The sequence below is a fragment of the Sceloporus occidentalis genome, unplaced genomic scaffold (assembly GCF_023333645.1).
Source record: "Sceloporus occidentalis isolate IW3139 unplaced genomic scaffold, rSceOcc1.0.p SCAF_172, whole genome shotgun sequence".
Lineage (NCBI taxonomy): Eukaryota > Metazoa > Chordata > Lepidosauria > Squamata > Phrynosomatidae > Sceloporus > Sceloporus occidentalis.
In genome coordinates this window covers 1,331,895-1,357,454 of record NW_028317152.1, presented here as the reverse complement: position 1 = coordinate 1,357,454, position 25,560 = coordinate 1,331,895, and positions in this window count along the sequence as shown.

Here is a 25,560-nt window from a genome sequence, read left to right as displayed (position 1 = left end):
TAAGAGGAAGAGTGTCCTAAAAGGCTATTTTAGGGATTTAGGCAGTAAGATTAAAAAAAGGGCCTCCAAGTTAATATTCTCAGAGATACTACCTGTGCCTTGTTCTACATCAGAAAGGCAGTGAGAGATTAGGCAGCTAAATGCATGGCTGAAGTCTTGGTGTAAGAAGGAGGGCTTTGGGTTTTTAGAGCACTGGACTGATTAGAGCACTGGACTGATTTTGCTTTTGCGTACAATTTCTGTAGTCGTGATGGATTGCATCTGAATGCAATTCACAAATGGAGATTTGTTAAAGGATATTTCTGTAGGTGAAAGTTTGGGATCTAGTGATCATCAGTCTATGTAGTTTAAAATACGAACAGAGTCACACCACACCAAAACAAAAGTTTTAGATTTTAGAAAAGCTGACTTTTCTAAAACGAAAATATGTATAGAGGAGTCACTATCAGACTGGGGCAACTTAAATGGAGTCCAGGAGAAATGGGATTATTTAAAAGTTGATTTGTTGAAGATAACAGAAAATTGTATTAGGCTAGTCAGTAAGAGTTAAAAAATAAAGAAACCGTGGTACTCCGCAGAAGTACAAAAATACTCAAAGTGAGGAAAATAGATAGAGCTATAAGATTAAGCAGAAAGAGGCAAAGCAAGTTATAAGAGCTGCCAAATTACACGCAGAAGAGAGAATTGCCCTGTCAGTTAATACATTTTTTTTAGATATATAAATGAGAAAAGGAAAGTAAAATAAGGATTAGTTAGATTAAAAACAAAAGAAGGAAGGTATGTAGAAGAGGATAAAAGTCTAGCTGACTGCCTCAATGAATATTTCAGTTCAGTTTTTACAAATGAAAATGAGCCAAAGGGACCTCAGTTAAGAAAAAAGACAGTTGTTTGACGCATGTAAGTTTATCGAGGCGGAGGTTCTACTTCAGTTGTCTAAAGTAAAGACAAATAAGTCAATGGGGCCTAATGGAATACACCCCAAGTTATTAAAAGAGCTTGGTGGTGTTCTAACAAAACTGTTAACGGATTTATTTAACAAATCATTGTTAATGGGAGTAGTCCCAGGGGATTGGAAATTAACGAATGTTGTGCCCATTCACAAAAAAGGCAGTAGGGAGGAGTTGAGCAACTACAGGCCAATAAGTCTTTCATCTGTAGCGGGGAAATTAATGGAAACTTTGTTAAAGGACAGGATTGTTGAACACCTAAAGTCACATGGGTTTCAAGATCAGAAACAACATGGGTTTACCCAGGGCCAGCCCTACCATGAAGCAAAGTAGGGCACTTTTGAAGAGGTGGCACTTTGCCGCCCCAAGCGCCGTTTTTTTTTTAAGTTGAGGCGAGAGAGGGGCGCCGAGTGGGGATAGGGTAGATAATAGGGAGGGAGAGGAAGAGTAGATAATGACCCCTGGCGTCGGCAGGGGGGCGGCATTTTAAACTTCGCCCCAGGCGGCATTATGTCTTTGGCCGGCCCTGGGTTTACCTCAGTATGATCATGCCAAACGAATCTGATTGATTTTTTTGATTGGGTGACTAAAGTAATTGATCAAGGTAAGGTGCTGCACTAAGCATTGTGTATCTGGATTTCAGTAAGGCCTTTGATACTGTCCCACATAGCAGATTTATCAATAAACTGCAATCTCTGAGTTTAGATCCCAATATCGTTGATAGGATTAGGGAGTTCCGTATAATCAGAACAAGGTCTTGTTACCAGTGGGGTACCTCAGGGATCTGTACTTGGACCCATTCTCTTTAATATTTTTACTAGTGATATTGCAGAAGGTCTTTATGGAAAGGTATGTCTATTTGCTGACGACACAAATTTGCAACAGGGTTGATGTTTGGATCAACTGGAAACATGGTCAGTGCTGTGGCAACTGGCTTGTTATATGGATAAATGCAAAGTTATTCATCTAGGGCATAAAAACCCAAGGACAGAGTATAGAATATTTAATACTGTCCTAACCTCAACATGTGAGGAAATGGATTTAGGGGTAATTATTTCTGAGAATTTAAAGGTAGGCAGACAACGCAGTAGAGCAGCAGGAAATGTTAGCAGAATGCTTGGTTGTATTGGGAGAGGTATTAGCAGTAGAAAGAGGGAAGTGCTCATGCCGTTGTACAGATCACTGGTGAGACCTCACTTGGAGTATTGTGTACAGTACTGAAGACCGTATCTTCAGAAGGATATAGATATGTTGGAGAAAGTTCAGAGAAGGGCTACTAAAATGGTTCATGGATTACAGGATCAAATTTACCAGTAAAGGTTAAAGGATCTTAACAAATATATAGCCTGGAAGAAAGACGTGACAGGGGGGATATGATAGAAACATTTAAATACTTAAAGGGAATCAACACAATAAAGGAATAGAGTTTATTTAAAAGGAGAAATACTACCACAACAAGAAGACATAGTCATAAGCTAGAGGGGCAAAGGTTTAAAGGTAGCATCGGGAAATATTTCTTTATGGAAAGGGTAGTAGATGCATGGAATAGCCTTCCAATACTAAGTGGTAGATGTTAATACAGTGAAGACATTTAAGCAAGCAAGGCATAGGCATAAGGCTAAGCTAGATATAGGACAGGGGCGTCCAAGTTTTTTCTGCAGTGGGCCACTTCATCAGAATTGTATACGTGCGAGGGCCGCACTCTTTTCTCACTATGAGAAAATATGGCCTTTAATAAAATATGCAGATTAAAATAAAGTAAATGACACAAAACCTTTACTTTTCCTCTCACTGATTTCTGGGCCTAGAAAGTTTTGTGACTACAAATTCAGGATTCTGGATAAGTTAAAATGAAATAGTTCTATTTATTTTAGGGATACACCGAAATGAAAATTCTGGACCAAAACTGAAAATTCAGGGTTCGCTTGGCCGAAACCGAAAATGACCCCCCCCCCCCACACACTTTTAATAAAAGTAAGTCACACACCAAAATTGTACAAAAAAATTATATATTATGATTGTTAACAGCAATCTCAGGCATACCCAGATTCCAGCATGTACTGGTTGGCTGGGCATTGTATTTTTTGTCCAATTTTAGTGTTAACCACACTTTTATTAAAAGTAACACACCACAATTGGATACAAAAAATCAACAATATGACTTGGCATGATAGGAGTGTGATTGCTAACAGCAAACACACTCTTTTTATACCCAGGTAACCAGTAAATGCTGGAACCTAGGCATGATGGGACTGTGATTGCTGCTAGCAGATTGCTGTTGGCAATCAGACTCCTATCATCCCAAGTCAGCCAGTACATGCTGGTACAGGGTGGCTGTAAGTGCAGACCCCATACTGCTGGCAGCATCAATACACAAGGGGGGCAGCTAGCTAGGTTTCAGCATATAGTGGCTGACTTGGCATGATAGGAGTGTGATTGCTAACAGCAAACACACTCTTTTTATACCCAGACAACCAGTAAATGCTGGAACCTAGGCATGATGGGACTGTGATTGCTGTTAGCAGATTGCTGTTAGTTGTTAGCAATCACACTCCTATCATCCCAAGTCAGCCAGTACATGCTGGTACAGGGTGGCTGTAAGTGCAGACCCCATACTGCTGGCAGCATCAATACACAAGGGGGCAGCTAGCCAGGTTTCAGCATGTACTGGCTGACTTGGCATGATAGGAGTGTGATTGCTAACAGCAATCACAGTCCCATCATGCCTAGGTTCCAGCACTTACACATCCATGCTATCACACACACACTCATTCATTCAGATTCAGATTCATTCCCTCACAGGCGTACTCATTCAAACAACTCTCTCCCTCCCTTACCTTCACTACAGCTCTCGATGCCGCTCACAGCCTTCAGCAGGGGACGCGGCCTCCCTCGTTCTCCTCACAGAGGAAGCAGAACTGGAGCAGAGAATAGACCCTCCCACAAGTAAGCAGCAGGGCTTGTGATCTTGGCTGCCGATCTCACGCGGGCCGCACCTCAAGGTCACGCGGGCCGCATTTGGCCCGCGGGCTGCATGTTGGATGCCCCTGATATAGGATAAGGCCAGGTACTAAGGAAAGTATTTAGAGTTGGCCAGACTGAATTGGCCCTTTACTCCAGGAAGAGCTAGGGACAGTACCTTGTACAAGGTTTAGAGCTACAAAAAATAAATATACCAATATCGTTAAATATTAAATTTAATTAAAACTGAAGTTTTCCACTGGAAGTTCATATACTGTCAGAAGCTCATGTAATAGATTATTTACATAAAATAACAGTTATACTCATGACCAGTATTCTTTCTGCATATAGTTTTTAGAATTGCTTGAATCAAAATGTTAATTGTCAGTTTATGGGTGTATGTGTGTTTATATAAAAATACTCATAATATCACAGCTGACATATTAAAGGCATTTCACATTTCATTTGATTCATTATAGTGGAATCATTGATTCACATCTGTACTGCCATGCTGTTTTACGTAATATGTCTGACACCAAAATATGAACTGGTATCAAAACTGCATCAGCTTCTTTAGCAAACCCACGATCCTGTTTGTATTCTTCCTCCTCTGTCATTTATTCACTCTTTTCATTAAATAAATAAACATAATTAGGCATATAAACTACTTAGGTATAGCCTGAGGGTCACAGGGAAACCACTTCTGCAATCATTACTAGTAATATGCATTCTCCTGGTGTTATTATTTATTTATTAATTGATTAAGATAGCACCATCATATTCTGTAAAGCTGCACAATCATATTGTTTATAATTGTACTTTCTGGCACAACAGCCCTTAATGGGCCCAATAGAAACTAAAGAGTTACATAGTTAAATATAGTTACATAGTAAATAAGGCTGAAAAAAGACCTTAGTCCAGGGGCGTCCAACATGCGGCCCGCGAGGTGATCGGCAGCCAGGATCATAAGAGCCCTGCTGCTTACTTGTGGGAGGGTCCATTCTCTGCTCCAGTCCTGCCTCCTCTGTGGGGAGAACGAGGGAGGCCGCGCCCCCTGCTGAAGTCTGTGAGCGGCATCGAGAGAGCTGTTGAGCAGGTAAGGAGGTGGGGTAGGTTGTGTGAATGAGTATGTCTGATTGAGGGAATGAATCTGTGAATGAATGAATTTGTGTGTGTGTGTGTGATAGCATGGATGTGTAAGTGCTGGAACCTAGGCATGATGGGACTGTGATTGCTGTCACACTCCTATCATGCCAAGTCAGCCAGTACATGCTGAAACCTGGCTAGCTGCCCCCGTTGTGTATTGATGCTGCCAGTAGTATGGGGCTGACTTGGGATGATAGGAGTGTGATTGCTAACAGCAATCTGCTAACAGCAATCACAGTCCCATCATGCCTAGGTTCCAGCATTTACTGGTTGCCTGGGTATAAAAAGAGTGTGTTTGCTGTTAGCAATCACACTCATATCATGCCAAGTCAGCCAGTACATGCTGAAACCTGGCTAGCTGCCCCCCTTGTGTATTGAGGCTGCCAGCAGTATGGTGTCTGCACTCACAGCCACCCTGTACCAGCATGTATTGGCTGACTTGGGATGATAGGAGTGTGATTGCTAACAGCAATCACAGTCTCATCATGCCTAGGTTCCAGCATTCACTGGTTGCCTGGGTATAAAAAGAGTGTGTTTGCTGTTAGCAATCACACTCCTATCATGCCAAGTCATATTGTTGATTTTTTTTGTCTAATTGTGGTGTGTTACTTTTAATAAAAGTGTGGTTACACACTAAAATTGGACAAAAAATATCTGGGTATGCCTGAGATTGCTGTTAACAATCATAATATATAATTTTTTTGTACAATTTTGGTGTGTAACTTACTTTTATTAAAAGTGTGGGGGGGGGCACTTTCAGTTTCGGCTAAGTGAACCCTGAATTTTTGGTTTTGGTCCAGAATTTTCACTTTAGTGCATCCCTAAAATAAATAGAACTATTTTATTTTTACTTATCCAGAATCCTGAATTTGTAGGCCCAGAAATCCCAGAAATCAGTGAGAGAAAAGTAAAGGTTTTGTGTCATTTACTTTATTTTAATCTGCATATTTTATTAACCCCTTAACGACCTTTGCCGGTTCAGGACCGTCATGGAAAAACGGTCGCTTAACGACCTTTGACGGTCCTGAACCGTCAAAAAATTAAATAAGCTTAGAAAGTGATCGTTGATCACTTTCTTCGCTTAAACGGCGTTACTGTAATGCCTCGATGTCGAGGCATTCAGCAAGGCTGAGATCGGCATCGGGGGCCATGTCTGGCCCCTCCCCGGGGCGTCAGCAGCCGCCATACATTGTATGGCGGCGGACGCCCGTTTTAAAAGCATTTAGGAGGTGATCAACGATTGCCTCCTAAACTTAAATGGTGTCGCTGGAATGCCTCGATCAGGAGGCATCCAGCGACACCAAACACTTACCTCTGGATGGGCTGTGACCGCTCCGGAGAGCGGTCACAGCCGCAGCTGCCGGTGATCTTCGCCATCAGCAAGATGACGGCGGCCCAGGAAAAAAACAATAAAGATGAAAGAGTTCGCCAGATGGTCTCCAGACCCTCTAGAGAACTCTGGCTCCACTTGCAGGTTGAATACAGGTACTGCACTCAACCATGCAAGTCAATGGAGTAATGGGTAAAAAAATATAAAAAAAAGTATTAAAAAAATAAAATAAAAATAATTATGCAGTGATGTCACTTGATGAACCATCCAGTACCAGCAAAATGTGTAAAAAAAATATAAAAAAAGTATTAAAAAAATAAAATAAAAAAATAAAGTTTATTATTTTGAGCAAGTGCTAAAATTTCTCAAAAATCTCAGCAAAGAGTTAAAATAAAAGCACTTCAAATACCCAAGGGGTGTCTAATATAAAAAAAAAATGGCTGATGGGGTAAATTGGAGTGGCAGAGCTCAAAGATAGGGCATAGGTACAGACTGACCAAAATGGAGAAAAAAAGCGCACTTCCCAAATGTGGCATTTTAAATCTCAAACAACCCGACAAACCCATGCATGTCGGGTATCACTGCACTCAGGAGATGTTCCTGAACACACATTGGGGTGTTGTTTGACAGTGACATATACCAGAACCTGTATATCTATAACTAAAGTACAATTTGTGTGAAAAAAATAAATAAAACAAATTACTATTACAAAGTTTGACAAAGTGTAGTTGTATAATTGGTGCATGGAAAGGGTTAAAATAACAGCAATTTGAATACCCTGGGGTGTCTAGTTTTCAAAAATATATGGTTTGAATGGGTTAAATTGAGTTAACCAGATTCAAAGATATTCCAAAGAGGAGATGGAGGCAGAATGACCAGATGCTAAAAGTCTGTGTTGCCTCAAAAGTAGCCTTTTACCAGCCAAACAATCTGCCAAACCCATGCATGTGAAGTATCGCTGTACTCAGGAGATGTTCCTGAACACACATTGGGGTGTTGTTTGACAGTGACATATACCAGAACCTGTATATCTATAAATAAAGTACAATTTGTGTGGAAAAAAAATAAAAAAAATTACTATTTGTCACGTACAAGTAGTTAGGAGACACCGTGGTCAGGTAGGACTCCAGGACAGAACAGGTCAAACAAGCCGAGGTCAGGTTTCCGGAGAGCAGGATAGTCATATAACGTAGCCGAGGTCAGGATTCAGGAAAACAGGATAAACGTAAACGTAGCCGAGGTCAGGAATCAGGAACACAACAAAGTCAGACAAGCCGGGATCATACACGAGAATACAGGAACCAAAACGCTATCTGGGTGCTAGCACAAGGCATAGACGACCATCAGAAGGCAAGGTGAAACTGGTCTGAGGGGTTTAAATGGAGAACCGCAGAGGAAGTCTGAATCTCCCATCAGCCCCTCATGACATCACTTCCGGTGTCTGTGACTCGCGGCCATCTTGTGGATGGCGTAATCTCCCTTCATAAATTCCTCTAGTATGCGAGTTCGCCACTAGAGGTCGCGCATGCGCAGCAGCTGGACGCCGTGTACCAGGAGGTCTGCCTCTCCTGCGCGGCACTTCAGAGGAAGGCAGCGGAAGCGGCCTTGCGGTGGAGGGGGGTCTCCCTCTCCCTCGTGGCGGCTGCTGCGGAGGTGGGCGTGCGGTGGAGGGGGGTCTCCCTCTCCTTCGTGGCGGCTGCTGCGGAGGTGGGCGTGCGGTGGAGGGGGGTCTCCCTCTCCCTCTTGTCGGCTGCTGCGGAGGTGGCCGTGCGGTGGAGGGGGGTCTCCCTCTCCCTCTTGTCGGCTGCTGCGGAGGTGGCCGTGCGGTGGAGGGGGGTCTCCCTCTCCCTCTTGTCGGCTGCTGCGGAGGTGGCCGTGCGGTGGAGGGGGGTCTCCCTCTCCTGCGTGGCGGCTGCTGCGGCGACGTGGGAACCGAGGACGGGTAAGTAACAGTATCCCCCCTCAAAAGGGCGCCCTCAGGGCGACCACCAGGACGCGACGGGTGTCTAGCGTGGAATGCACGTATCAATCTTGGCACAGCGAGGCGTGCCGCTGGTATCCAGGAACGCTCCTCGGGACCGAGACCTCTCCACTGCACCAGATATTGTAGGCTGCCTTGCTGCCGCCGGGAATCGAGAATGACCCGCGGAGTGCGTCTCTCGGAAGCCCTCTGGGCAGTCTCAGTCGTAGAACGTTCGCCTCGGGTAAACTGGTTACAGACCAAAGGTTTCAGCAAGGAGGTGTGAAATACTCTAGGAATGCGAAGAGTCCTGGGCAGCGAGAGTTCATAGGCCACTGGGTTGATCCGACGCAGAACCGGAAAGGGTCCAATAAACCTCGGAGCCAATTTCATGGAGGGAACCCGGAGTCTCAGGAACCGCGTAGATAGCCACACCCTATCGCCAGGCCGATACGATGGGTTGGGTGAACGCCTCTTGTTGGCCTGACATTGTTGAAGCTGGGCAGCGCGTTCCAGTGCAGAATGGACAGAAGCCCAGGTGGCACGGATAGAAGCAAGTCTTCCCTCCAGGTCCGGAACAGGCGATACTGGTACTGTATCCGGAAGAGACTGTGGGTGAAGACCATACAGACAGAAAAATGGAGAGATTCCGGTGGACTCCTGGAGCGTGTTGTTCCTGGCAAACTCCGCGAACGGCAGTAGATCGACCCAGTCATCCTGGTGGTCATTAATGAAGAGACGCAGGTATTGCTCTAGATGTTGATTAGCCCTCTCAACCAGACCGTTCGTTTGAGGGTGATAAGCCGAGGAGAAGGCTAAGGTGATGCCCAAGGATCTCGTGAATTTGCGCCAGAATCTTGCTATGAATTGCGTCCCCCTGTCTGACACAATTTCCGAAGGCACTCCGTGGAGCCGCACAATCTCCCGGATAAAAATGTCTGCCAAGGTGGAGGCGCTGGGCAATTTCCGTAGCGGAACAAAGTGAGCCATCTTTGAGAACCGGTCGACCACTACAAGAATCACGGTATGTCCCCTGGACGAAGGCAACTCGACAATAAAATCCATGGCCACATGAGTCCAGGGGACAGAGGGACAAGGCAGAGGCCGAAGGAGTCCAGCAGGCCGAGTGCGAGAGGACTTGTTAGCTGCACACCTGGTACACGATTGGATGAAAGCCGTAACATCCCTGCCCCAGTGAGGCCACCAAAAAGTCCGAGAAAGTAAGTCCTTGGTGCGCGCCACTCCCGCATGTCCCGAGGTTCTGGCGCCATGGAGTGTGCGAAGGATAGGCACCCGCAAACTGGGAGGGACGTACAGTTTCCCTGGAGGCCTGGAATCCGGAGCTTGACCCTGAGAGCGAGTGATGCGATCCAGGAGAGGTGCATAACCTCGTAATTGAATGGCTGCCACGACCTTGGTAGAAGGGACAATCGGTTCAGGCTCCCTGCTCTCCTCCTCTGGTCGTACATGCATGCGGGACAAAGCGTCAGCCTTAGTGTTCTTTGATCCGGGACGGTACGTCAGCACAAAGGGAAAGCGGGAGAGGAAGAGTGCCCATCTAGCTTGACGTGGATTGAGACACTTGGCAGATTCCATGTATTGGAGGTTCTTATGATCGGTCAGGATCAAGGTAGGTACCGAAGCCCCCTCCAAAAGGTGACGCCACTCCTCCAGGGCCAGAATAACCGCCAACAGCTCCTTATTGCCGATATCATAATTCCTTTCGGCTGTGGAGAAGTGTCTGGAGAAAAAGCCGCAAGGATGTAGTGGACCACTGTACGAAGCACGTTGCGAGAGCACCGCTCCAACCCCGGATTCGGAAGCATCCACCTCGAGGACAAACGGCAGAAGAGGATTGGGATGCCGTAACACCGGAGCCGTCGTGAATTTCTCTTTGAGAAGGGTGAACGCAGAAACGGCCTCGGAAGACCACTCGGAGACATTGGCCCCTTTCTTGGTCAAGTCCGTGAGCGGTGCAACAATCCTTGAGTAGTTACGGATAAAGCGCCTGTAGTAATTGGCAAACCCCAGGAAACGTTGAAGAGCCTTGAGGCCCATTGGGCGTGGCCAGTCTTTGATCGCCAGTACTTTAGATGGATCCATGTCGAACCCCTCAGGAGTGATGATGTACCCCAAGAAAGTCACTTTACGGGTCTCAAAGACGCACTTGTCTAATTTAGCAAACAGTCCGTGTCGTCGAAGACAACTCAGTACTAGACGAACTTGTTCGCGATGGGTGGACAAGTCTGCAGAGTAGATCAGAATGTCGTCCAGATAGACAACGACAAACTGCTGGAGAAAGTCCCGGAGACAGTCGTTAATAAACTCCTGAAACACCGCCGGGGCATTGCACAGGCCGAACGGCATAACCAGGTACTCATAGTGTCCGGACCGTGTGTTGAATGCTGTCCTCCATTCATGGCCGGCACGGATACGGACCAAGTTGTAGGCCCCACGAAGATCCAACTTGGTAAAGATCTGGGCCCCACGTAACCTATCAAAGAGTTCGGAGATGAGGGGAATAGGATACGAATTGCGTCTCGTAATTCTATTCAGGCCCCTATAGTCGATACATGGCCTCAACTCCCCGTTCTTCTTCTTGACAAAAAAAAACCCAGCGCCAGCCGGGGAGGTAGACCGACGGATGAAACCCCGCTTCAGATTCTCCTCCATGTATGTCTCCATGGCCTTAGTCTCAGGAACAGACAAGGGGTAGACTCGGCCTCTGGGTGGCATGGTACCCGGAAGGAGATCAATAGGACAATCGTAAGGTCTGTGCGGGGGCAACTTCTCAGCCTCCTTCTTGTCAAACACATCAGCAAAGTCTCGGTATTGACTGGGAAGGGCTGTCGCGACGATCTCCGACGTAGTAGACACCATGGCCAGCCTGATGGGTTCGGTGCAGTGCTCCCCACAGGTATGACTCCAAGAAGTGATCTCTCCTGTCGTCCAATTGATGGTAGGATTGTGTGTCTGCAACCACGGAAACCCCAAAACGACTGGAGTAGAGGGAGAGCAGATAACCAGGAACTGAAGTCTCTCATTGTGAAGCATGCCTACGGAGAGTGTCACAGGTATAGTAGTCTGAGTAACCTGAGCCGGGTGAAGCGGTCTGCCGTCAATGGCCTCAAGTCTGACAGGCGTGTCTTTAGGCATGGTGGGAATGAGCTGCTGTCCACAAAAACGGGCATCGATAAAGTTCTCTGCAGCTCCCGAGTCCAAAAAAGCCTCTGTGCAAACGGATCCCTCAGGCCAGGATACTCGAATCGGCACCGTCATCCGAGTGCCGCTAGAAACAGAGGACAGACGCAGCATACCCAAAGCAGGTCCTCTCTCACGTGCTCTCAAACTGTCCCGTTGCACCTGACGCTCGCGGAGACGAAGGTCGATCTGAGTTACGTAAGAAATTACCGAATCCAGATCAGAGGGAAGATCTCGAGCAGCGATCTCATCCTTCAAAGTCTCTGATAATCCATTCAGAAAAGCTGCAATAAGTGCCTCACCAGTCCAGTTCACCTCTGCCATAAGGGTGCGACATTCAATAGCATAGTCCATTAGAGGACGCTCCCCTTGACGAATGTTAAACAGAGAGGAGGAAGCGGTAGACCTCCTGCCTGGCACGTCGAATACGGAGCGTAGTGCAGAGACAAATTCTGAGTAGGAGCAAACTACTGGAGTACTCCTCTCCCATAAAGGAGATGCCCATGCCAGAGCCTTGTCGGTGAGGAGCGAAATAATGTACCCAACCTTGGCCCGGTCAGAAGCAAAGGCGTAAGGTGAAAGTTCGAAATGTATTTCGCACTGATTCAGGAACCCCCGACAAGCAGCAGGATCTCCTCCGTAACGTTGTGGCGGTGGAAGATTCATAGGAACATGAACCACAGGAACTGGAGTCGGAGAAGGAACCGGTGGGGGCGCTACTGCTGGAGCGTGCATCTGTAGTCCGGGATCAGTGCGCTGAAGAAGCGTCTCGAGCGCCTGGGCAAACTGATCCAGACGATGATCCATCTCATCTAGACGATCCTCACAGGAACCTTGAAGTCCCACCGAAGCGGGTCTCATGATGGCCTTCTGATTCTGTCACGTACAAGTAGTTAGGAGACACCGTGGTCAGGTAGGACTCCAGGACAGAACAGGTCAAACAAGCCGAGGTCAGGTTTCCGGAGAGCAGGATAGTCATATAACGTAGCCGAGGTCAGGATTCAGGAAAACAGGATAAACGTAAACGTAGCCGAGGTCAGGAATCAGGAACACAACAAAGTCAGACAAGCCGGGATCATACACGAGAATACAGGAACCAAAACGCTATCTGGGTGCTAGCACAAGGCATAGACGACCATCAGAAGGCAAGGTGAAACTGGTCTGAGGGGTTTAAATGGAGAACCGCAGAGGAAGTCTGAATCTCCCATCAGCCCCTCATGACATCACTTCCGGTGTCTGTGACTCGCGGCCATCTTGTGGATGGCGTAATCTCCCTTCATAAATTCCTCTAGTATGCGAGTTCGCCACTAGAGGTCGCGCATGCGCAGCAGCTGGACGCCGTGTACCAGGAGGTCTGCCTCTCCTGCGCGGCACTTCAGAGGAAGGCAGCGGAAGCGGCCTTGCGGTGGAGGGGGGTCTCCCTCTCCCTCGTGGCGGCTGCTGCGGAGGTGGGCGTGCGGTGGAGGGGGGTCTCCCTCTCCTTCGTGGCGGCTGCTGCGGAGGTGGGCGTGCGGTGGAGGGGGGTCTCCCTCTCCCTCTTGTCGGCTGCTGCGGAGGTGGGCGTGCGGTGGAGGGGGGTCTCCCTCTCCCTCTTGTCGGCTGCTGCGGAGGTGGCCGTGCGGTGGAGGGGGGTCTCCCTCTCCCTCTTGTCGGCTGCTGCGGAGGTGGCCGTGCGGTGGAGGGGGGTCTCCCTCTCCTGCGTGGCGGCTGCTGCGGCGACGTGGGAACCGAGGACGGGTAAGTAACACTATTACAAAGTTTGACAAAGTGTAGTTGTATAACTGTTGCATGGAAAGGGTTAAAATAACAGCATTTGAAATACCCTGGGGTGTCTAGTTTTAAAAAATATATGGTTTGAATGGGTTAAATTGAGTTAACTGGCTTCAAAGATGTTCCAAAGAGGAGATGGAGGCAGACTGACCAGATTTTTTAAAAAAGGTTTGGAAATCATAAAACGCTGCTTGTACTTATTGCCCTATAACTTACAAAAAACAGCAAAAAAACATAAAAACATTGGGTATTTCTAAACTCAGGACAAGTAGTAGAATCTATTTAGCTAGTTTTTTTACTTGCTTTTTTAGGTGAGTAAAAGATTTTTCAAATAAAAGTCATAAAATGTGTTTTTTTTCAATTTTTCACCATGTTTTTTTTTATTTTTTTTATAGTAAATAAGATGATACGATCAAAATAATGGTATCTGAAGAAAGCCCATCTTGTCCTGAAAAAAACAATATATAACTTATGTGGGTACACTAAATGGGTGAGGAGAAAATTACAGCTGAACACAAGCACCACAAAAGTATTAAAACAGCCTCGGCCCCACAGGGTACAAAAAGAAAAAACGAGCCCGGTCCTTAAGGGGTTAAAGGCCATATTTTGTCTCACGTATACAATTTTGATGAAGTGGCCCACTGCAGAAAAAACTTGGACACCCCTGCCCTAGTCCATCAACGTCTACCTAAGCTTCCTACTCTTGATCCAAAAGAAGGCAAAAAAATTCCTAAATAAGCTACTTCGAATTCAGCCATCAGGGGGAAAAATTCCTTATTGGCAATAGGATTTCTCCTTGGATCAAGAAGCTCTAAAATATTAATGTTATTCTGTCCATAGCCCTAATATTCAATGGCATTTCTATTCCATACATAGAAGTAATATTTTACTTATTTTCTTACATCTGTCCATTAAATATTTTACCCTTGCCCCCCCAACATCTGCAGCAAAATTACATTTTAGTCTAGTTTTCTAAAAATTAAAACCATTTAGGCAGAAACAACCTAGTTTTACTATCACTACCATTGCTTTTTATCAGACTGTGAAATGTTTTTTTAGTATTTTTCCTGGACAAAGGCATCAACAAAGCAAAATTCCTTGTATGGAATAAAAAGAAAGGGTCTAGAAAAAAAATCTAGTTTGCCGGACTGACTTATGCAGACCCACTGAGGGGCCATTTATGGAAATTCTCTAAATCCAGCTCATCACAGCTTAATGATCAAAATGATGTTTAAACACAAATTAATAAAACAGCGGGGTGTTACAAGGACAAAGAAACAGGAATAACAAAACAGCTCTGGTTGTGAGCCTTTTCTTTTAAGCAGTCTACCAGGGATCTGAATGATGGGGCTGGTTGGTATTTGAGAAGTAAATGTGACTGGAAAATAACAGTTTGCAGTAAAAGTGCTTAGTTTTTGTTTTCTCTTAGTGCCTGTGGCACAAACTCCTCCCTGGTGGTTCTGGTGTCCCTTAGTAAAAGGAACAAGAGCCTTAGTGAGAGGGGGATTAACAAACAAGAGAGAGAAGGAACTGAAAGGGTTGTTCTTGTGCAGGTCCCTCAGTGTGAATCAGGGTAATTGGATTGGACTTCTACCCCCTAATGAATGAGTGAATAGAATGCACACTGCAGCAGTTTCTCCAGCCACTGATGGTTTCTATGGAAGAGAACTCTATGTATCCTTGACTGTAATAGCCCCCAGCACAAAATGAAGCAGGTATTAGAAGGATCAAGTATCTCATTAAAGGCTTAGATTATTTGTGCTCCTAAATCCTTTTGTTGGCAAAACACTTTTCTTTACTTCTCTAGAGGCTTGGAAAACTTAAACAGTTTGTCAAACCATTTCAGTTCTCAGGCTCACGCCCCTTCATCAGCTCTAGTTTTTTGGTCCAGCATTGTTACCTTATTATTTAATTTCCTACTATATGATTTTTTATGTTGTTTTTTTTATCAAACAAAAATAGCCTTTTAGTTCAGATATGCATCTGGTTCAAAATATAAATTTATAGAACTTCAGCCACATTCTTTAGGTATACATTTGAATAGTACGTTCTTAATATAACCCTTAAATATATTTTACAGCCATTTTTATCTCGGACCACTGGATAAAGTTAGGTTAATAATCTTGATAGCTTATCCTAGGCACTAAAGATACTCAAATAACAAAGGTATATTAGCTTGGGGGTTTTGCTTTAAGACCAGATAGAAAAAGGCATCTACTGATGTCACAGTGCCAAGCCTAAAAAAAAATTTATCCCATACTTTGTCTCAAAGCAGCAAACATAAAAGTAAAAAGATTATAGCCTACTTTCAGCCTATCTGCAAGTGATTTTTGCTATTTTAAGAGTCTCATATACAGATTTGATTTCTTTATTAGTATAATATTTCTTACATCAGCTTTAGCATATGTGGTCAGAGATTAACATATTTGGTTTTTCTAACTCAGCATGTCTGTCTAAAATGCCGCAGGCAAAAAATCTGCTCAGTGCAGGTAAAGTTGGAGAATGAAAAAAGGGCAGTTGCAAAAAGAAAAAAATACATGGCATTAAAGTAGGGAAAACATTCGGAGAAAAAAACCCAAAAATAAGCAGAGATAATTTTTTTTTACAGAGGTTTTATTTTAAGTGACATATTTTGGACTTGTGTTAACAACAGATTACCGTACAGTCTATACTTAAAAAGTCTGTTTTATTAATATTTATGTTTAATATATAATATTTTATCTGTACACATTTATATTTGCTTTTTCTGTACAATACTCACGCTATCATACCCACACACACAGATATATCAGACAAAAACACATGTTCACCCACTGAAATACCCATGCAGATAATACCGTATTTGCTCGATTATAAGACAAGGTTTTTTTCAGAGCAAATGCTCTGAAAAATACCCCTCGTCTTCTAATCGGGGTCGTCTTCTAATCAGACCTCAAATAGAGGTCTGATTATGAAACTAAGATCCAGATCCCCCGCACCGCTGCAGGGGACCTGGATCCTCCTGTCTCCCCCCCACACACACACACTTACCGGTGCTTCCTGCTGTATTGCCGGGGCAGCAGGTTGACGTCTACGCAATGCGCGTAGACAACGTCCGCTGCAGCCGGAAGGAGGTGTGGCTAGGAGCGGGGGTTGTCTGCGTCCGTCGCGGATACCTTCCCTGACTGTCAGAGATCAGAGTTCCCCGCACCGGTGCGGGGAACTCTCTCTGACAGCCGGGGAAGGTATGCGCAACGGATGCAGACAAACCCCCGCTGCCAACTCCACCTCCTTCCGGCTGCAGCGGAAGGAGACGTCAACCCGCTGCCCCGGAAATTGGAAGCACCGGTAAGTGTGTGTGCGTGTGTTTGTGTTAAATGGGGGCATAGGGCATTTCTGGAATGCCTTATACCCCTATATGCCACTCTGGCACTTAGGGTGTTAAAAGGCATATTATGGGGCAGAGTGGCATATAGGGAGGTATAAGGCATTTCAGGAGGCAGAGTGGCGTTAAGGGGGCATTTAATAGAGCACTCTGCCTCCTGAAATGCCTTATACCTCCCTATATGCCACTCTGCCCCATAATATGCCTTTTAACCCCCTAAATGCCAGAGTGGCATATAGGGGTATAAGGCATTTCTGGAGGCAGAGTGCTCTATACAATGCCTTTTAACTCCCTTAATGCCACTCTGCCTCCTGGAATGCCTTATACCTCCCTATATGCCACTCTGCCCCATAATATGCATTTTAACCCCCTAAATGCCAGACTGGGATATAGGGGTATAAGGCATTTCTGGAGGCAGAGTGGCACATAGGGGGTCAAAAGGCATATCATGGGCCACAGTGCCATATTACGCAACAGATGTGCGTAACTGGGGGACAGGTTGGAAAATACAAGGAAATAAAAACAAAAAAAATATTTTTCTCAATCATAGCTTTTATTTAAAAAAATAGTTTACATGAATTAACATTTACTGGTAAAACTTTTTTCCTTTAGGGTCGTCTTATATTCAGGCTTTTTCTTTTTTTCCCAAGTTAATATTCAGATTTTGGGGGGTCCTCTTATAATCAGGGTCGTTTTATAATCGAGCAAATACGGTAAAACACACTAACATGCATACCCAGACACACACTCACATATAGACACACACACTAAAATAATCCCGGGGCACCAATGGGTAGCTCGGGTTCAGGAGAGTATCCTGTCCAAAAAGCGACACAATTCGCTGTGGGAACCACGAACAGTAACAGTTCCATGGGGATAGCCGGGTGTGCGTTCCGTAAACGCGCCAGCTGACCCCCGCTCTCCTGGAAGTCCTGTTGTCCAGGAATCTAGAGGTAGCTCCCTGGTCCGCACCCCCCCCCCCCCGGGTCCAGCTCCCGAAATGAGCGCTTTGGTGGAGTCGATGGTGTCCGGGTTATGAGGGGTTAAAGTCCGTGAGCAGGGCATGTGAAACATGGACAGGCAATACGGGAGGGAGAACAAGAAGCACAACTATAATCACAACATGCACTGAGAAATACATGCACTTGCCTGGTTTCAGGGTTAGACCCGTAGCCTTGATGTGGTCTAACACAATCCCCAGGTGAAGGAGGTGTTCGTCCCAGGTGTTGCTATATTTTGCGATGTCATCCCGATATGCTCAAGCTAAGTCCTGGAGGCCATCGAGGAGCCGATCAATCATCCGCTGGAAAGTCGCCGGTGCGTTCTTCATTCCGAACGGCATAACCTTAAACCGGTATAAGCCGAAGGGGGTGATGAAGGCCGACTTCGGAATGATTTCCAGGGGGGCCAGTGGGATCTGCCAGTAGCCCTTACACAGGTTGAGGGTAGTGAGGACATTTCTCCTAGCAATGCGATCTAATAGTTTGTCTACTCGGGGCATGGGGTACACGTCAGTCGTGGTCCTATCGTTTGACCTACGGTAGTCTACATAGAAGAGGGTCATGCCGTCCCGCTTCAGCACTTGCACTACCGGGGGAAGCCCTGGGGCTGTTAGAGGGCTCAATAACTCCTAGATCTAGCATCTCCCGTATGTTGGTCTGCATACTTTCCCTTACGGCCTCGGGTACCCGGTAAGCTGCTTTCCGCATGGGCTTCTGCCCCGGGGTCTCCATCTGGTACACTGCGAGAAGGGGCATTCCCTCTGTATGTGCCCGACTCAGTTGCTTCCGCAGCATAGGATTTTCGAGGGTCGTCTGTCCCGAAAGATAGGAGTCCGCTGTTGTGCCGGGGGCCGAGGTGCTGTGCGGTGTGGCTGAGGTGGCCGAAGTGGGGGTGGTACATAGCGGGCCCCAGATCGGGGCTGGACCTCCCGGAGTCTACGTACTGGCCGGCTAGCACAGCTTTCCGCTCAGTGAGGGGCATGTGATATACCTACTCGGTGAAGGGCTGGCCGTCTACAGTTCAACAGGGGAAACGGCCATAAATCACGTCCACATATGGGGTGATCCTGAGGGAGCGGCGGCAATCCCGGGGAACCGATGGGTAGCTCAGGGTCCGGAGAGTATCCTTTCCGAAAAGCAACACAATCCGCTGGGTTCAGCAAGTATTTCCCTTTCCTGGGAATAGTGTACCCATGTAAACTATATATTGTTTTTTCAAGGAGAGATAAAGCTTTCTTTTGATACCATAGTTAGATAATCAGATGTAAATTTAGGATGAGAAATTTAGTAAAACCTAGCGAAAATTTGAAAACAAAAACCTAATTTTTTTATATATTTTCCCCTATGAATCCTCACAAAATTAGGTAAAGTGATGGAATATCCCCTCCAAGTTTATTAATTCAGGTGTCCTGATTTCAGAAATACCTAATTTATATAGAATTCCCATACTTTCCCAGCACTTATAGGGAACATACTTTAAGGTGTACATTAGGTATGGTGGGATTGCAACTCTAATTTTAAACAAATAAACCAAAAATACCCACAAAAATATATATTTCTGTAAATCAGACAACCCAGACTATCTTATCAGGGCACTCTTCATGCAGCTATTTGGTGACCAATCACTGTCAAATGTGGCCGCAGAACTTATTTCCTGAGAAACCCGGCCAAAATTGTTTAGCTGCATTTCCTGATTATGGAAATATCCCACATCCTTATTTTTTTCTTTCCAGAGGGACATATCCATCCCTTACATAAAGTACCCTATAGGGTAGTATGTTTTATACTTATGGCATAACGGGTTTGGGGGTTATGAATGGGGGCAGGAGGGTTATACTGTTCAGATATTGTGTTAGGGGAGTGGTTCTCAACCTGTGGGTCACGACCCCTTTGGGGGTCGAACAACCCTTTCACAGGGGTCGCCTAAGACCATCGCAAAACACATATTTCACAATATATAATTACATAATTTTATGGTTGGAGGTCACCACAACATGAGGAACTGTATTAAAGGGTCGCAGCATTAGGAAGGTTAAGAACCACTGTGTTAGGGCAATGGGATGTAAGGGTTTTTTCTTTTTTTATTATTATTTTTTTTTATGATTTTTACGTCTATAGGTCTATAGGAGACTGAAGGGATTAAACATTTTTGACTGAAGATCCCTTTGGGGTTTTTTAAAACTTTAAAGAGCCCTCTTGGAACCAAATCATACCCTTTATGAAGCTATGGTGACATGAATTGGGTCTGTTTGCTGATTTTTAATTTAACTTTCATTTTCATTTTGCTGTAAATTTTTTTGCTATATTTTTTTTTGCTAACTATTTTTAAACACCTTTCTATTTTATGAAGAGAGGAGAGACTTTTTCTCCCTCTTTTCCCCACTGCAGCTGATCACAGGATGATCAGCATGCAGAGATCTGCAGCCCTGCATTGCTGACCACAGTAATTGTGGTCACCTTACAGAGGGTGCTTGTCAGAGGTCCCAGTAGGGTCTGGAAAGCTCAGGCACTCTCCTTTATTTCAGTGTGACTGATGCTTGCCAAGTTTAATTACACTAGATTGGTCAGGGTAGGCGCAATGATGCTGGTTCTTATGGACAGCCTAATCGCCCGTGTACCAGCAGGGAAATACTTGCCAGTACAAAAACAATAGGATTGATTATTGGTCGTCTACACTAATAATGGAAAAGTATGTCCTAAGGTCACAAACGAGTTAAGCACCTTTTGTGTCCTGGGTGCTAAAATATATGCACAATGTGAGAATACAAGGCCACATCTGTTCCACTCTAGTTATATGTGTGTGTCTATATGTGTGTATGTGTAGATATATATATATATATATATATATATATATATATAGTTCCCTTGATGCCCTTCTATTCGTACATCACTATTGGAAAATATTACAAAAACGACTAGGAATCAAACATGCAAGCTCCATGTAATGCATTCACAAATGAAACAAGAATCTATTAAGGTGCCATTTTACTGCAAGAATCCAATTAATTTGGGCCTTTGGAAACCTTCCATTTAAAATGAAGTCCCTTCAGAGATTTTGATAAATCATTTTCCTTTGGTGTTTTGTATTAATTTCTCCCTTAACGGTTATGTATTGTCAGACAGTTGACTTAATTACTTACATTTAATTAGAACTGGAATATAGGCAGCCTACTTTTTGGCCCTGAGGCCTTTTCACCTTAAAGTGTTTGTGAAAGGATGGATAATAGACAATGCCTGTTTGTGTTGTAGTCTTTAAATCTGCCTGTTTTTCTGTATGTTTGCTGTATATTTACATTTGACAGCATTTATTTTTGTACATTTTCTTTAATTAACTGCCTTAAAATTCAGTGATGATGTCTAAACATCAAAGCCAGTAAAAGGTAAAGGGAGCTAGCCTAATGAACTTGGATAATATATTGTATACTGTATATAGATATTATACTTAGATATACTTCTATATTTATTCACACACCCAAATACAGTTAAAAAAAATAAACCAGTCATTGCATTTTGGCATGATGGTTGGAGAAATGTTAAAAAGCAGAAATTTAAAGATTTAGAAATGAACAAATGACTGAATAATTATGGGAAATAGACTGATTGTCTGCAGCGGAGTGTCTGGAGGTGGACCGAGGTTTTATATCAGAGCTAGTTAGTTCTCCCTCTAACATTGGCACTAATCAGCTAATGTATTGCTCACCGTCGTAATAAACTCATGGAGCAAATTTGCAGCTGAGAAATCTTTTTAATTTAACATATCAGTTCTGTTTCACTGGCACTTATTTTGACACTTTTCAGTTTTTTCGGATTCAAAGCATGATTGATTTCAGGTTTCGGTTAAATTAAGCACCATTGGGTCACCTGAAGCTACAGTGAAGTTGAGCCCCCCAAGACAGTCCAGTTTTGGTGGGGGGAGCATTGTGTGCCTTTTGGCCCCACTCCCCCTGCCTGGGTAGGAAGTAAGGGGATGCATATCTCTTTGCGGAGTGCATGCCCCAGAAGATAGAGGACTCTGCTCCACTGTGGCTTCCACAGTTTGGATCACCTCATCACCTTCCTTCAAATTTGATTCACGACAGAAGAAGACGAAAAAGCACAACCTCGGGCTCTCCAAAAGAAAAAAAAATCAGTTATGTTTTTAACACCAATTATTCAAAGGCCCTCTGGTCGATGGTACCACACACTTAACTTTACTGTTGAGTACATAAGTATATGGCTGCCAGGCTTCCCAAATTAGCTCCCTCTCTGTAACTACTTCCAAGTGTTGCCCACCATCAGCATAGTGTAACCCCAAAAGAGCGACGTGATGGGATGGTGGATGTTCGTAGCGACACAGTTCCAATTGTCGGCAGGCATCGCCACTGTTCCTAGCCGCTGTACAGTTCCATAAATTTATGGCTAGGTTCCAGTCAAACGCATGGAGTGTTTCCGGCCGGCTAGTTCATGTGAGTCTGGTTGGGGCAAACCAGATGGGATTTTCCAGTCACGCTGTACCCCACAATGAGCACAGGGTAACTTAAGAAGCGACTGGGCAGACAGGCGAGGAGTGTCCCAAGGAATCCATCAGTGCCCCCTTGTCAAACTCAAATATACCCCCATGTGTCCTCAGCTTCAGGGGGTTACCATGACAATGTATACATACATCAGACATAAAATTTTGACCACCTGCCTAATATTGTGTAGGTCCCCCTTTTTCTGCCAAAACAGCCCTGACCCATCAAAGCATGGACTCCATAAGAGCTCTGAAGGTGTGCTGTGGTACCTAATACATTCCACCCACTGGCAAGTGCCATGATAACAAGATTATCAGTGTTATTCACTTCACCTGTCAGTGGTCATGATGTTATGGCTGATCGGTAAATATTCTCCTCTTGGGCAAAAAAAACTTTTTTTCTGAAATTCACTGTGTCTTAGAAATAAAGGTAATTAGCCAATGAGTGATAACGCTGATTTTTCTATACCCTAATGTCAAAATATTATCGCATTGGTTTGATTATAAAATGATGTCCCCAAATATTAATTTAGGAAAAAAAGAAAAAGCCTGAGTATAAGACTACCCTATTTGCCATCCTGCCCCCCATATATGCACATCTGCTCCAGTTTTGTACATCTCCCCTCAAGATTGTCACTCTGCCCCAGATATGCCTTATATCCCCTTATATGCCACTCTGCCCTTAGAAATGGCTTATACCGCCTATATTCCACTCTGCCCCCAGATATGCCTTATACTCACCTATATGCCACTCTGCCTCCCTGATATGTCACTCTGCCCAGCAGAAATGCCTTATACCCCTATATGCCACTCTGCCCCCAGATATGCCTTATACCGCCCCTCCAACTTACCAATGCATGCCTAGTCTTGTCCCCCGTGCTTCAGACTCCCTGGTGTCTAGTGGGGGCAGCGGTGGATGTCTGCACGATGTGCGTAGAAAACCTCCCCTGCCCATTAGTTCTGCCAGGGCTTCTATGACTGAGCATGGGAAGGTCATATCGCGCCGGTGCTCCATCAATTAAGTAAGCCCCAGAGGAAGTGTCGGCCGCACCGGAGGTTGCCAGAGAGAAGAATCCAGGTCCCCTGCAGCGCTGCAAGGCATCTGGATCTTAGTCTTGTAGTCAGACCTCTATTTGAGGTCTGATTTTAAGACAACCTTGAATATAAGACGAGGGGTATTTTTCAGAGCTTTTGCTCTGAAAAAAAACTCGTCTTATGATCGAGCAAATACGGTACTTATTTTATGAAACATGAAGATTATGTTGTTTCTAACTTGTCAACCTTTTTTCTTAAATAGTAGTGCTATACATAATGGTTCTGTATGGCTGCTCCCGGCAGCGATTAAGTAACCAGAGGTGAACAGATTGAAAAAAATATATATATAAAAAAATAATTGAACCCCGTAAGAAATTGATTGCTTAAGCTAAGTCTCCCACTCAGCTGTGAATTTAGAAACGATTATTGGATTTGGAAGCAGACGGGCAATAGAACGGGTCAGGTGAACGATTAATAACTTATTGATGGAAGATTAAAAGAGTGATATCAAATCTTTATCCAAGTGAAGATGTAGTTTATCAATTTGTCACAAAAATGTAACGATCTTCACATAGAGCATCACAGCCTTGTGGGAATTGATCCTTTGTTTTTGTATGTGTAGCTTATTGATACGGTTTCATTTACACCAGATTAAAAAAGCAACATAGTCAAAATTTTAAAAGAATTAAGGCCACATAGAGTACTTCAGAAACGTATTAAATCTTTCATTTTTACATTGAGAACAATTTTGTTCTTTTTTTCCCCATAATAGTATTTATGATGGTTGTGATGGTGGTGGTGGTGCCAGTTCATCAAGTGGAACCTGTTGCGTAGGTACACTGCTGCTGCTTCTGCCCATTGGAAGGAGTAACACATTCAACAGAGGAACTGGAAGATCTGTTGCTTCCTAAATCTGGCTGATAATCTAAATTCAGGTCATTGTCGTAATCAAAGATGACCATATCTTTTTGCACTTGGGCAGACGGCAGAGTAAGGTCCACTCCTGCTGCAAGAGTAAACATTCCCTCTTCTTTCTCACTATCTGCTGGGGGGAAAATATATCTGCTACTCTCATCTTACAATGCCACTGCTTGCTGCCCCTCATTGCTCTGGAGAGTGCTGCCAGTGGTAGTGCCAAGGGCAGTTGTGATTACACTAGTAGTGATGTTTTTATAACGTGCTTCACCATAAAATAGCTTGCAAGGCCTTACTTTGGTAGATGTTGTGGACAAGATTTTAGCACTAGCAGTAGATTCAAGATGTTCGTCGGTACTGCTGTGGCTGCTGTATACGACTCCTGATGGCGGTACTTCAACTTATGACTCCAAGCAAGAAGACTTCTGTCTACTTGGGACGAGTGTACGGGTGCTCAGCTAAATACTACTTTTTCGTACATGCCTGCCGCTAGCTCTGCCCAACCAATGGAACCGCTCCTTCTCATTTTTTAAGAAGCTCATTGGTAAAAAAAAAATAAATTAAAAGGTATACCCCCTACATAGGAATTACACACAGTGAAATGCCAGATTTTGTCACTGATATTTATTATTCGGCAATTAATTGAAGATAATTAAAATGGTTTTGTTACCAATATTTATCAATGAAGACTTATAGATAATATGATAGAAAGAAAATAAAAAGTTAACTTGTTCACAAATTACAGGTATGGTTTGTACTAGTGTAAATGGGCAACTGTCTTAAACTACTTAAGAACAGGTTTTAAATGTAAAACAACTGAAATACAATCACACTGTGCACAAGCCCAGAAGAATGTCTGATTTTGTCACCAATATTTATTTATCAATAAAGACTGATAGATGATATGATGGAAAGGTAATAAAAAAAATTAAGCTGTCCACAAATTACAGATTTGGCTGGTGGCATAAGTAGTCAACTGTCTTCATCAACTAAACTCTACAGTACAGTAGGTGAAAACCAAAACCTAATGTAAGGAGAGCACGTAAGGAAAAAAAAGGTATATACAAAGTAAATCTTTATTAGACAATATGATTTAAATACATATAAAAAAATATATATAATAAAAAAGCATCTCGGCACCAAGACACATATAGGAAGGTACCTATGAACAAGGACACAGGACTACAGCAACTAGGATGGAAATAGTTATTTCCATCCTAGTTCCTGTAGTCCTGTGTCCTTGTTCATAGGTACACATCCATGCTCACATACACACAATTACACATCTATAATCACACACACATCCCCCGAGTTTGTCCCGGCCTTCAGCCTTTACAGGGACATTTTCTGCTCAGCATTCCCTAATAGAAGGGAGGAATTTGACCATTATTTATATAAAGTTGCAGATATGCTGGTCATGCATTTTATGATTACCACA